Raw genomic sequence first — 9,315 nt, 5'->3', positions numbered from 1 at the left:
AGGTAGTCCCCTGAAATGGTTTTCACTTCATAGGTGTGCCCTGTCAGGATTAATAAGTGGGATTTCTTGCCTTTAAATGGGTTTGGGACAATCAGTTGCGTTGAGGAGAAGTCAGGTGGATACACAGCTGATAGTCCTACTGAATAGACTGTTAGAATTTGTATTATGGCAAGAAAAAAGCAGCTAATTAAAGAAAAACGAGTGGCCATCATTACTTTAAGAAATGAAGGTCAGTCAGTCAGCCAAAAAATTGGGAAAACTTTGAAAGTAAGGGCTATTTGACCATGAAGGAGAGTGATGGGGTGCTGCGCCAGATGACCTGGTCTCCACAGTCACCGGACCTGAACCCAATCAAGATGGTTTGGGGTGAGCTGGACCGCAGAGTGAAGGCAAAAGGGCCAACAAGTGCTAAGCATCTCTGGGAACTCCTTCAAGACTGTTGGAAGACCATTTTAGGGGACTACCTCTTGAAGCTCATCAAGAGGATGCCAATAGTGTGCAAAGCAGTAATCAAAGCAAAAGGTGACTACTTTGAAGAACCTAGAATATGACATATTTTCAGTTGTTTCACACTTTTTTGTTATGTATATAATTCCACATGTGTTAATTCATAGTTTTGATGCCTTCATAGTCATGAAAATAAAGAAAACTCTTTGAATGAGAAGGTGTGTGTCACGGAACCATGAACCAGACGTACAACAAGGGATAAGTGAAAATAAGAAGGCTTTATTGAAAATAAAGCTGTAAAGCAAAAGTCCAAACGGATGGCGAAACCGAAGCAGAGTCTTTGCGAAGCCAGAGGTCAGGAACCAGAAGGGTAGTCAGACGAAGCCAGGATCAGGAACCAGCAGGGTAGTCAGACGAAGCCAGGATCAGGAACCAGCAGGGTAGTCGGACGAAACCAGGATCAGGAACCAGAAGCAGCAGCAGTCTAGAAGCATGTGAACACAGGAGGACCAAGCAAGGAACTGAAGCCACAGACCTCCTATATATATGAGCTAGGCATCCAGCTCCTCCCGGTTTCTGAGGGAAGCGTGCGTGGAAGGCTCGGAGCAAGGCAGGAGCATGGACATCTGCGGAGGGAACCCAGGAACGCTCCTCTGGACCATAACCACGCCAATGGACCAAAAACTGCACCCGACCGCGGACCAGGCGTGAGTCCAGGATATTGCTCACCTCATACTCCTCACGATTACCCACTTGGACCGGACGAGGCCGAGGAACCGAGGAAGTAAAACGATTACACACCAGTGGCTTCAACAGGGAGACATGAAACACGTTAGAGATCCGCATGCCAGGAGGAAGCGCAAGGGCATAGGCTACCGGGTTTACCCTGCGTAGCACTCGGAAGGGACCAACAAAGCGAGGCGCCAGCTTGGGAGTGGGCACTCGAAGGTTGAGGTTGCGGGTGGACAACCATACACGGTCTCCGACCTGGTAGGAAGGAGCAGGCGCTCGTCTGCGATCAGCCTGGAGTCTCTGGCGCTGCGCAGAGACCTCAAGGGACTTCTGGATCAGTACCCAAGAAGCACGTAGGACGGAAAGGTGATCCTCCACAGCCGGAATATCCTGGGGAGAGAATACCTCCGGTAACACGGCAGGTTGGAACCCATAATTGGCCATGAAGGGAGACGTCCCAGAGGAAGAGTTCACCGCCGTGTTCCTGGCAAACTCAGCCCAAGGCAGGAGGTCAACCCAATTGTCTTGGTGATCGGAGACATAGCAACGAAGGAATTGCTCCAAGGCCTGATTGGATCGTTCTGCGGCCCCATTGGACTGAGGGTGGTAGGCCGAGGAGAAGGAGAGATGAATCCCCAACTGGGAGCAAAAGGCGCGCCAGAACCTGGACACAAACTGACTCCCCCGATCCGACACAATCTCCTTGGGCAAACCGTGCAACCGGAAGACCTCCCTGGCAAAAATCGTGGCCAACTCTTGTGCAGAGGGTAACTTCTTGAGAGGAACACAGTGGCACATTTTGGAAAACCGATCCACAATCATGAGAATGACCGTATGGCCTCGGGATGCAGGGAGGTCCACAATGAAATCCATCCCCAGGTGTGACCATGGGCGCTCCCCGGTGGCTATGGGTTGCAGAAGGCCCAACGGAAGGTGCCGAGGGGACTTACTCTGGGCACAAACGGAGCATGCCGCTACATATGCGGCGATGTCAGAACGTAGGGAAGGCCACCAGAACAGACGTGAAACAGCCCAGGACAGCTGATTCTTTCCAGGATGCCCCGCGGTCTTGGAGTTATGGTAGGTTCGCAACAACCGAGTGCACAACTCCTCAGGCACAAAACATCTGCCGTTGGGTCTCCCAGAGGGAGCACCAGATTGAGCCGCCAAAATCTGCTCACCCAGGGGAGAGGTCAGGCTGGTGCGAATGGCGGCCAAGATCTGATTCGGAGGTATGACCGAAGTCGGAATCGACTCCTCCCTGGACAGCTCGGAGTACTGCCGTGATAAGGCATCCGCCCTGATGTTCTTGGAACCAGGTAGGTAGGAGACCACGTAATTAAAACGTGACAAGAACAGAGCCCATCTGGCCTGACGTGGTGTCAATCTCTTGGCCTCAGAAAGGTAGGTCAGATTCTTGTGGTCCGTCAGGATGAGGACCGGAACCACCGAACCCTCGAGCAAGTGCCTCCATTCTTTAAGGGCCTGCACGATGGCCAATAACTCCCTGTCACCAATCTGATAGTTGCACTCCGCGGAAGACAGTTTCCGGGAGTAAAACCCACAAGGAAGCAGAGGACCCTCTGGTGTTCTACGCTGAGACAGAAGGGCGCCTACTCCCGTCTCAGACGCGTCCACCTCGAGGACAAAGGGCAACCCAGGGTTGGGATGCGACAGAATCGGAACCGACACAAAGGCGGACTTTAGAGCCTCAAAAGCTCGGATGGCCTCGAGCGGCCAGACCTGGGAATTACTGCCCTTCCTGGTCAGATCCGTGAGAGGCTTGGCTAGCATGGAAAAGTCCCTGATGAACTTCCGATAATAATTGGCGAAGCCCAAAAAGCGCTGCAGGGAACGAAGACCACTGGGCTGGGGCCACTGTAAGACAGCCGAAACCTTCTCAGGATCCATGGAGAACCCCTCAGCGGAAATGATGTAACCTAAGAAGGTTACCTGGGATCGGTGAAATTCGCATTTCTCAAGCTTACCGAACAGCTTGTTCTCTCGTAACCGTTGCAACACTCGTCTGACATCCAGAATGTGGGCCTCCATGGATTCAGAATATACCAAGATGTCATCCAAATAGACCACCACACACTGCTGCAACAGGTCACGGAAAACATCGTTGATGAATTCCTGAAAGACTGCGGGCGCATTGCACAACCCAAAGGGCATAACCAAGGATTCATAATGACCGGTCCTGGTGTTAAACGCGGTCTTCCACTCATCGCCCGCCTTGATCCTTACCAGGTTATATGCCGCCCTCAGGTCGAGTTTGGTAAAGACCGTGGCCCCTTTAAGGCGATCGAACAGCTCGGAAATCAAGGGTATCGGGTAAGCGTTCTTGATCGTGATGCGATTAAGACCCCTGTAATCGATGCAAGGCCTCAACTCACCGCCCTTCTTTTTCACAAAGAAAAATCCAGCCCCTGCCGGGGACGAGGATTTGCGAATGTGTCCGCGTGAAAGCGCCTCCCTCACGTACTCCTCCATGGCCTCATTCTCCGCTACCGACAGTGGATAGACTTTGCCACGAGGAGGAACGGCACCAGATTGTAACTCTATGGCACAATCGTATGGGCGGTGCGGAGGTAGGGCAACCGCGCGCACCTTATCGAATACATCCCGGTACTCCTCGTATTCAGGAGGCAACAGAGAGTCCGAGGAAGTACACAGCAACTTGACAGACCCATGGATGCAACTAGCCCCACACTGCGGTGACCACGAGAGGATCTCGGCCGATCTCCAATCGAAAGTCGGATTATGCCTCCGGAGCCAGGGGTACCCCAAGACCACCGAGTAGTGTGGAGACGAAATAACCGGGAGGCAGACCGACTCTCTGTGAACGGCACCAATGGCTAACCCCACTGGAAGGGTCTCATGAGTCACGTGTGGCGGCAGAAGGGGTCTGCCGTCTATCGCCTCAAGAGCCAGTGGGAAACCTCGAGCCTGCAGAGGAATGGAATTGGCGGCAGCGAACACATTATCAATGAACAAACCACCGGCACCAGAGTCCACCAACGCCTGGGTCGTCACCGAGCCCCCGACCCAGGAGAGGACAACAGTGATCAGTGGTTTGTCAACACGGGAAACCGGGGACGAGGAGACTCCACCCAAGATCTGCCCCCGACAGGATCTCAGGTGCGAGCGTTTCCCGGACGGTTCGGACATGCCAACCGAAAATGCCCACCGAGACCACAGTACATGCATCGGCCCTCGCGTCTCCGGAGTACCCTCTCCCCCTCGGACAGGCGAGCAAACCCCAGCTGCATGGGTTCACCCCCAGACAAGTCATCCCCAGGAGGCGTGGGAGGAGAGGGAGGCACGGGTGGGACAACAAACGTAGGCGCCAATCTGTTAGAAAACCTCCGCAGGCTCTCCTTAAAGGAAGGTCTCTCCCTGAGTCTGGTGTCAATCAAAATCAGGAAAGAAATAAGAGACTCGAGCTCCACTGGTAGGTCCTTAGCTGCAACCTCATCCTTCAAGGCATCCGAGAGACCATGAGAGAAAGCAGCGACCAGAGCCTCATTATTCCAGCCCACCTCTGCTGCCAGGGTACGAAACTCAATGGCGTATTCAGCTACGGATCGTGAACCCTGTCTGATGGACATAAGGAGCTTCGCAGCAGAGGCAGCACGAGCCGGCACATCGAATACCTTCCGAAGAGAAGCAACAAAACCGGAAAACTCGGCAACCACCGGATTGTTGTTCTCCCATAAAGGGCTGGCCCAGGCCAAGGCCTTGTCCGAGAGCAGAGAGATCAAGAAGCCCACCTTTGATCTCTCAGTGGGAAAGGCATGTGGCAGCAACTCGAAATAAATGCCCACCTGGTTAAGGAAACCTCGGCACTGAGTTGGCTCTCCCCCAAAGCGCTGTGGAAGAGGGGCAGAACCGGTCATACCCCGAAACACCGCAGGTGCAACAACAGGTGTCGGGGTAGACTCTGGCGCAACAACCGGAGCGGCAGTAGGAGCGGGCCCAGGAGCGACAACCGACCCATCGGCAACGGGAGCGAAATGAGCCGTGCGTTCAAGCAGGGTTTGCAACGCCACAGCGAACCGACCCAACAGGTGATCCTGCTGATCAAGTCTGGCAACCAGCGTGGGTAGCGAGGATGGCCCTGTACCGTCAGAATTCATGGCTTGGTCCTAATGTCACGGAACCATGAACCAGACGTACAACAAGGGATAAGTGAAAATAAGAAGGCTTTATTGAAAATAAAGCTGTAAAGCAAAAGTCCAAACGGATGGCGAAACCGAAGCAGAGTCTTTGCGAAGCCAGAGGTCAGGAACCAGAAGGGTAGTCAGACGAAGCCAGGATCAGGAACCAGCAGGGTAGTCAGACGAAGCCAGGATCAGGAACCAGCAGGGTAGTCAGACGAAGCCAGGATCAGGAACCAGAAGCAGCAGCAGTCTAGAAGCATGTGAACACAGGAGGACCAAGCAAGGAACTGAAGCCACAGACCTCCTATATATATGAGCTAGGCATCCAGCTCCTCCCGGTGGGAAGGAGGAGCCGCAGGGTGGGAGGCTACAAGAAACCCAGAAACCAAGATGGCCGCCAGCACATGTCAAACGAAGGAGAACAGCAAGAAGGTAAGACCATGACAGTGTGTCCAAACTTTTGGTCTGTACTGTACCTCCAGCCACATAATCACTTGATGTTTTCTGTCCAGTGAATGCCTAATGTTTGGGGCATGTACTCCCGTGGCCTAAAATAAAAAATTTCTAGGCTCCAGCAGGCCACATTTTTGACAGTTTCCCTTTAAGACGCATAAAAATAGCCCCTGATTAAAATACATATGTTTTTTGGGAATTTTTTGCCATTGATTCCCCTCTGGTATTATTATTATTATTTATTATTAAAGCGCCATTCATTCCATAGCGCTGTACATATGAGAATAGGTATACATACATAATACAGACAATTGCACTAATCATAAACAAGACAAGTTACAAACTGGTACAGAAGGAGAGAGGGCCCTGCCCATGAGGGCTTACAATCTACATGGTATGGAAGAAGGACACAGTAGGTGCGGGTGAAGTTGGTCATGGCAGTATAGAGGCAGCAGGGTCACTGGTTGTAGGCTTGTCTGAAGAGGTGGGTTTTCAGGTTTCTTTTGAAGGATTCCACTGTAGGTGAGAGTCTGATATGCTGGGGTAGCGAGTTCCAGAGTATGGGGGATGCACAGAAGAAATCTTGGAGTCGATTGTGGGAAGAGGCGATAAGAGGAGAGAAGGAGGTCTTGTGAGTATGTATCTGGAAAGTAGCTTCAAAGATGTAGGGAGGGGACAGGTTATGGACGGCCTTGTATGTATTTGTTAGTACTTTGAAGTGAATTCGCTGGGCAATGGGGAGCCAGTGAAGGGATTGGCAGAGGGGAGAGGCAGAGGAGTAATAGGGTGAGAGGTGGATTAGTCGGGCAGCAGAGTTGAGGATAGATTGGAGGGGTGCGAGAGTGCTAGATGGAAGGCCACAGAGGAGAGTGTTGCAGTAGTCTAGGCGGGAGATGAAGAGGGCATGTACAAGCATTTTCGCAGATTCAAAGTTAAGGAAAGCGCGGATGCGGGAGATGTTTTTGAGTTGGAGGCAGCAGGTAGTGGAAAGGGCTTGGATGTGTGGTCGGAAGGAAAGGACAGTATCCAAGGTCACTCCAAGGCAGCGGACTTGGTTGACAGGGGAGAGTGTGCAGCCATTGATCGTGATAGATAGGTCTGTTGGGGGGGGGGGGGGGTAAGGTGGGGGAAAGATGATGAATTCTGTTTTTTCCATGTTAAGTTTTAAAAAGCAAAAGGCGAAGAAGGATGACATAGCAGATAGACATTGTGGGATTCTTGATAGTAAGGTGGTGATGTCTGGACCAGAGAGGTAGATAGGAGTGATACTGAAAGCCATGGGACTCTATGTGCTGTCCCAGGCCAAAAGTGTAGATAGAGAAGAGCAGGGGTCTTAGTACAGAGCCTTGTGGGACACCAACAGAGAGGGAATGAGACGAGGAGGTGGTGCGGGAGTGGGAGACGCTAAACGTCCGGTCTGTGAGATATGATGTGATCCAGGAGAGGGCCAGGTCAGTAATGCCAATAGATGAGAGAGTTTGAAACAGAAGGGAGTGGTCAACAGTGTCGAAGGCAGAGGACAGGTCAAGGAGAAGGAGGATAGAGTATTGTTTCTTGGTTTTGGCTGTTAGTAGGTCATTGATGACTTTGATAAGGGCAGTCTCAGTCGAGTGGTGGAGTCGGAAGTCAGATTGTAGGCGGTCGAAGAGGGAGCAGGAGGAGAGGTGAGAGGACAGTTCCGAATGGACATGTTGTTCAAGTAGCTTTGAGGCATACGGAAGAAGTGATATGGGGCGATAACTGGACAAATAAGATGGGTCAAGTGAAGGCTTTTTTTTAAATCTAATATTTTTATTGATTTTATAGCATTTTATAGTAAACAATACAATACAATAAGAAAAACCCCTCCCCGACCCTCCCGCAATCCCACCCTTCCCCACCCTCCCCAGCCCAATCTTGCAGCCATTATAATAAACATTATAAATTAGAGTTCAAGGGTCCATCTTTCACGTCTTCTTATTGATCACGAAACGTCCATGAAAGCAGAAGTAAGTCCTTCACTGGGCTCCCCATATCCCATCATCACAGCATACAGTACCCTCACATACATTCACTACAGCTTACCATAGTAATACTATGCAGAATAACATCATTCTAAAGTTCCCAATTTTCAAAAATCTACTCTCCCGTTACACTTAGGATATTAGACTAAGACATCATAATGATCTATCCACAAAGACCATATTTTATTAAATTTTTTTATTGTTCCCTCTTTTCTGATACACATAGCTTTCTAGTTTAACTAGTATATGTAGTTTGCTTATCAGTTGCGACAAGAGTGGAGGATCAGGAGCAATCCAATGGAAAGCTATCAACTTCCTGGCTTGGTATAATATTCTCAGGATAGCCAGCCTCGATTCACTAGTGACGGGGATATCTCCCATATGACCTAATATATATACCAAAGGGGATAAATCAATCTGTACGTGATATACAGTGTTGATTAATTCCCGAACATCCATCCAGTAGCGCCGAAGTCTCTGGCAATTCCACATCATGTGAACCAGGTCCGCATTATGAGCTCCACATCGTGGACAGGTATCATCTGACCGATACCCCATTCTAAACAGCAAAGCCGGTGTCCTGTACACCCTATGTAATAGGAAGAGTTGAGAGACTCTATGAGCCTCGCTTACTGCCACATTTGGAAAACTTTCTACTACATCTTCCCACTGCTCTACTGACAAACCGAGAATATCTTGCTTCCATTTGTCATACAGTTTTAACGGTTGAGATTTGTGGATCGCTTCCATGAGGCTCAGATAGTGAAGTGTAATTACCCCTTTCGTCGTCCCTCTAGAAGAAGTAAGATCTAGCATAATATGCTTTCCAGCGGGAATTATTTCCTCCTGCTTCCCCTGCGCCTGAATAGCATGTCTAACTTGTAGGTAAACGTAAAAGAGAGAGTTAGGTAACTCATATTCCTGCTGTAGTACTGCAAAACTCTTAAGGGACTTTTCTGTGTATAGCTTATACATTCGGTCAAGACCATATCGTTCCCAGGCCTTGGCAGTCGGAACCTTATCCAATTCCTTATAGGCATAATTCGGCCATATCGGGGTAAAGTTCGTGTATCCACGAATTCCTGCTATATTCCTAGCTTTCCACCATACCTTATGTATAACACGCAGAAGGCTATATTGTCCTCCCATTTTGTCAAAAGTACCGTCGTCCAGAGCTGCCATTATACATCTACCACCAATAAGATGTTGCACAATCCTTCCTACTGTGTTAACAGTGTCACTTTCACCCCAACCTCTAATATGTTGTAATTGGGCCGCTGAGTAATACGTCCAGGGATCTGGGACACCCAACCCTCCCTGGGTCTTGGATCTACATAGAGTAGCAAGCTTTATGCGTGGAATCCCTTTCTTCCAAATAAGGTCACGGAATATCGCATTAACAGTGTGGAAGATTTTAAGTGGTATCCAAGTCGGTGCATTATGAAGGATATACAAAAGTTGCGGCATAAGGATAATTTTTAAAAGATTAGTGCGACCAATTAAAGTCAAGGGTAATT

Source organism: Bufo bufo, chromosome 3 (assembly GCF_905171765.1).
Source record: "Bufo bufo chromosome 3, aBufBuf1.1, whole genome shotgun sequence".
NCBI lineage: Eukaryota > Metazoa > Chordata > Amphibia > Anura > Bufonidae > Bufo > Bufo bufo.
The sequence above is the reverse complement of the archived record's forward strand: the minus strand, read 5'-3'. Positions refer to the sequence as shown.